Source organism: Dipodomys ordii, unplaced genomic scaffold (genome assembly GCF_000151885.1).
Source record: "Dipodomys ordii isolate 6190 unplaced genomic scaffold, Dord_2.0 Scaffold159, whole genome shotgun sequence".
Lineage (NCBI taxonomy): Eukaryota > Metazoa > Chordata > Mammalia > Rodentia > Heteromyidae > Dipodomys > Dipodomys ordii.
In genome coordinates this window covers 1,114,619-1,119,856 of record NW_012267375.1, presented here as the reverse complement: position 1 = coordinate 1,119,856, position 5,238 = coordinate 1,114,619, and the positions used below count along the sequence as shown (strand labels likewise).

The 5,238-nt window shown below is 63.2% G+C and overlaps 1 protein-coding gene across 2 annotated transcripts in view; it reads right to left on the bottom strand.

Moving 5' to 3' along the window:
* The window catches only part of Col6a2 (collagen, type VI, alpha 2), a 33,588-nt gene extending 30,585 nt beyond the window's left edge, over nt 1-3,003 (bottom strand). For both annotated transcript variants that reach the window (XM_013032928.1, XM_013032929.1), the window contains exon 1: nt 2,860-3,003. The gene's annotated coding sequence lies outside the window, so the exon portion shown is untranslated. The remainder of the gene's footprint in view (nt 1-2,859) is intronic.
* Nucleotides 3,004-5,238: the final 2,235 nt, after the last annotated feature.

Here is a 5,238-nt window from a genome sequence, read left to right as displayed (position 1 = left end):
GCAGGCTGGGGTCTGGTGTGTGTACTGAGGACAGTGTGCATGCTGGGGTCTGGTGTGTGTACTGACAGGGCACAGGCTGGGGTCTTGGGTGTGTACTGACAGGGCGCAGGCTGGGGTCTTGGGTGTGTACTGACAGGGCACAGGCTGGGGTCTGGTGTGTGCACTGACGGGGTGCAGGCTGGGGTCTGATGTGTGCACTGACGTGGCGCAGGCTGGGGTCTGGTGTGTGCACTGACGTGGCGCAGGCTGGGGTCTGGTGTGTGCACTGACCTGGCGCAGGCTGGTGTCTGGTGTGTGTACTGACAGGGCACAGGCTGGGGTCTGGTGTGTGTACTGACAGGGTGCAGGCTGGGGTCTGGTGTGTGCACTGACAGGGCACATGCTCGGGGTCTGGTGTGTGTACTGACAGGACGCAGGCTGGGGTGTGGTGTGTGCACTGACAGGGCGCAGGCTGGGGTCTGGTGTGTGCACTGAGGACAGGGCGCAGGCTGGGTTCTGGTGTGTGTACTGACAGGGCTCAGGCTGGGGTCTGGTGTGTACTGACAGTGCGCAGGCTGGGGTCTGGTGTGTGCACTGAGGACAGGGAGCAGGTCTATTGGAGGAATAGAACTCTGACCCTGGTGATTTGTGGGTGTTCCTGTCTCTGCCTAAAATCACGAGGCCCTTGGAGGGTCTAGGACTCATCAAGGTAGGCAACATGTAGGAAAGACTAAGCATCTGTTTTTCTGGAAGAATCACGGGAGCCCTGGTTCCTGAGGCTTTAAACTGCACTGAATGCAGTGTGTGGACGCCACATCCCGGCTGGGCAAACACCCAGGGCACAGTGTTCCTGTCGAGGAAGACCCCTCTCACTCCCATTTTCTGGGGTTGTTTCTTGAGTATTAGTTTACAGGCTCAGATGCGCATAGGCATTGAGCCTGTGTGATCCTCAGGATCATGGAGAGGTTCAGTCCTGCCCCTTCTTCTAAGAGAGGAAATGGCAGCCCGGGGCGGAGGGTGGTTGGCGGCCCGGGGAGACCCTGGCTCCTGTTGTGTCCTAGGCTCTGAGTGTCTGGGCCGAAGGCTGATGTGCATGGCCCCTCACAACAGAACTGCCTGAATTTTCTGGTGGCTCTGTCCTGGCACATGGACACACAGTGTGCTCCGTCAGACAGCTGGCCAAGTGGCGGCGGCTTCCCGCTCCCCAGGCCTGCCGTGGCTCACCCCCCCCAATGAGCCTTCCTGCTCCCCAGGCCTGCCGTGGCTCACCCCCCCATGAGCCTTCCTGCTCGCTCCCCAGGCCTGCCGTGGCTCACCCCCCAGCCTTCCCGCTCCCCAGGCCTGCAGTGGCTCACCCCCCAGCCTTCCTGCTCCCCAGGCCTGCAGTGGCTCACCCCCCCATGAGCCTTCCTGCTCCCCAGGCCTGCCGTGGCTCACCCCCCCCTATGAGCCTCAGCAGGCGCTCTGAGAGTCACAGGATGCCGTCTGTCCACAAGGTCCATGTACCACGAGGACCCACTGACACTGCCCCCCCCGTGTCGCCCATGCCCATGGCCCGAGGCCTAGTCCACCCCCACCCCACAGTAGCTGGCCTCCAGTCCAGCACTGGTGTGATGGAAGTAAAGCAGGGAAACCTGGGTGCCGGGCCCTCTGAGGAGCCCCCTTCCCACCCCACCGGTGCCGGGCCCTCTGAGGAGCCCCTCCCACCCCACCGGTGCCGGGCCCTCTGAGGAGCCCCCCCCACCCCACCAGGGACTGTGCGGCTCCTGGTGGAGGCAGGGGCCTGGGGTCCCAGGGTGGGGGCAGCAGGCGACGGCGCGGTGGGTCCCCTCTCCTTCCGGGGCTCTCAGCCTCTCACAGGGCAGCCCTCTGTGACCTGGCCTGGCCCGGGACCCTCCCCCGATGCCCTGCTCAAAGAGCACCCCGAAGCACCGAAGCGGTGCCAAGGACCTCTGTGCACAGGCTGAGGTGGGGAGGTGTCTATGACTCCCAGAGAGATGGTCAAGGAAAACTGCAGGACTGCACATGGCCGAGACGTGCCGGCTAGGAGGGGCCCTGACCCCTGAGAAGCTGATCCCAGAGGAGAGACCGCACCCCGGATCTGCCCCAGGATACTCCACACCCCAGATCTGCCCCAGGAGAGCCTGCACCCCAGATCTGCCCCAGGAGAATCTGCACCCCGGATCTGCCTAGGAGAGCCTGCACCCCAGATCTTCCCCAGGAGAATCCACACCCCAGATCTGCTCCAGGAGAGCCTGCACCCCAGATCTGCCCCAGGAGAATCCACACCCCAGATCTGCTCCAGGAGAGCCTGCACCCCGGATCTTCCCCAGGAGAATCTGCACCCCAGATCTGTCCCAGAGAAGCCCACACCCCAGATCTTCCCCAGGAGAATCCGCACCCCGGATCTGCCCCAGGAGAATCCGTACCCCGGATCTGCCCCACGAGAATCCGCACCCCAGATCTGCCCCAGGGAAGCCCGCACCCCAGATCTTCCCCAGGAGAATCCGCACCCCAGATCTGCCCCAGGAGAGCCCGCACTCCAGATCTGCTCCAGGAGAATCCGCACCCCAGATCTGCCCCAGGGAAGCCCGCACTCCAGATCTGCCCCAGGAGAATCCGCACCCCAGATCTTCACCAGGAGAATCTGCACCCCACATCTGCCCCAGGGAAGGCCGCACCCCAGATCTGCCCCAGGAGAGCCTGCACCCCAGATCTTCCCCAGGAGAATCCGCACCCCAGCTCTGCTCCAGGGAAGCCTGCACCCCAGATCTTCCCCAGGGGAGTCCGCACCCCAGATCTGCCCCATGGTGTCCAGCTTCCCCCTTCCCCTTCTCTCCCCCCCCCACCCCCACCATGGCGCGGCTGGCCTACACTCACTGGTGCAGATGTCTGTCCGTCTGTCCAGAGCCTGGTCCTGACCGCCCGAGGCCGGGGGCGCCTAACGGGCAGAAGCCTGGAGCCCAGTCTTGACGGCCCAAGGCCCAGGGCGCTAATGGGCAGGAGCCTGGGACCTGGGAGGCGGCAAGGAGGGAGCGGAGCCACCGCCCATTGTTCCTCGGCCGCCAGGGAGCTCAGGCCACTGGGAGGCGCTGTGGGCCTGCAGCAGCCCAGACCGGGCAGGCCGGGCAGGCGGTGGGGGAGGGAGGGCAGGAGGGAGGGAGACCAGAGTGCCGGCCCCCTCTCCAGACAGTCCTCCTCCCCTCCCCTCTCCCTGCTCAGTCCCTCCCAAGTTTCCCCAAGCTCTGCCAAGCCCTTCACCAGATGTCCACGTGTGTGGAGGATGGGTCCAACCTGGGAAGGCGCCTGCCCTCCTCCTCTGCCCCCCCAGGGCATCCTGCCCTCCTCCCCTCCCCTCTGCTCCCCCCCCAGGGTGCCCTGCCCTCTTCCCCTTCCCTCTGCCCCGCCCCCCGCCCTGCCCTCCCCTCCGCTCCCCTTCTCCCAGTCTTCTCCCCTCTGTGACCCCCCTTCCAGCCACACTTCCTCTTGATGAGACTCAGCACAAGAGCCTGTGCAACAGCCCCTTGGTTGGGGGCAGCAGGGGTCCTGGGGCCCCTGCCTGTCCCAGGGCTGGGAGGGGCAGTGGAGCTGAAGACCAGCTGGGAAGAAGCTGGGGTCTCACACCACTGGCCGGAGTGCCTGGTGCAGAGGCTGGAGGACGCGTGAATCACCCTTCCCAGGGGGTGCTGCCGTGGCTCGGTGGCCTGCGAAGGCCTCTCCTGCGGGGCGGTGGGGCCCAGGGGGTGCTGCTGTGGCTCAGTGGCCTGTGCAGGCCTCTCCTGCGGGGCGGTGGGGCCCAGGGGGTGCTGCCGTGGCTCGGTGGCCTGCGCAGGCCTCTCCTGTCGGGCGGTGGGACCCAGGGGGCACAGACAGGGCTGGGGAGGGGCAGGGTGGCTCGGTGGGAGGTCCAGCCCCATGTACAGGCAGCTCAGCAATCTCTGTTTGACCTTCTAAGAGAAGAGTGTCTCCCCAAGGACACCAGCGACCTCAGGACCTCCTCCTGCCCCGGCCTGGCCACCTTCTCTGGTAGGAATCTCATGACAGGACAGGGGTGCCTGGCGTCACTGATCCCTCCACCCATGAGCACCAGCCCTGCCGCCCCTGAGTGAGGGGCCTTCAGCCGGAGGGGGCTGCATGCAAAGGGGTTTGCCGGTCAGATAGGAGCATGTGTGAATGTTCAGGAGTGTGGTTTGTCGCTCTGGGTGTGCATGAGGATGGTGTGTGTGCATCTGCTTATGTGAATGTGTGTATGCGTATGTGCCCCATACTGTGAGTCTGTGAGCTTGTGGGGTGTGTGTGACATTGAGAGAGCCCTAGGGTGTGACTGCCTGTGCCTGACACCACGAAGTGGCCATGAGCAAAGGGCTCTGGCATCTGCCTACACCAGGCTGCTCCCTGTGCCTGCCAGCCTGCCCTCCGTCACTCCACAGTGAGTGACAATCACCCCACAACTGCCACCTCCACCCCTAACTACCACCATCACCCCATATCTACCACCTCCAAAGTAAGCACACGATCACCCCAAAACAACAACCTCCATCCCTTAACTACCACCTCCACCCCATAACTACCACCTCCACAGTGAGCACACGATCACCACAAAACAACAACCTCCACCTCTTAACTACCACCTCCACCCCATAACTACCACCTCCACAGTGAGCACACGATCACCCCAAAACAACAACGTCCACGCCATCACTACCACCACCACCTCCACAGTCAGTGCACCATCAACGATAATTACCACCTCCACCTCCACAGTCAGTGCACCATCACCACCACTACCACCCCCACCTCCACATTCAGTGCACCATCACCCATCATTACCACCCCCACCTCCACAGTCAGTGCACCATCACCTATAACTACCACCTCCACCTCCACAGTCAGTGCACCATCACCATAACTACCACCCCCACCTCCACAGTCAGTGCACCATCACCATCACTACCACCCCCACCTCCACAGTCAGTGCACCATCACCTATAACTACCACCTCCACCTCCACAGTCAGTGCACCATCACCATCACTACCACCTCCACCTCCACAGTCAGTGCACCATCACCATAACTACCACCCCCACATCCACAGTCAGTGCACCATCACCATCACTACCACCTCCACCTACACAGTCAGTGCAACATCACCATCACTACCACATCCACCTCCACAGTCAGTGCACCATCACCATCACTACCACCCCCACCTCCACAGTCAGTGCACCATCACCATCACTAACACCTCCACCTCCACAG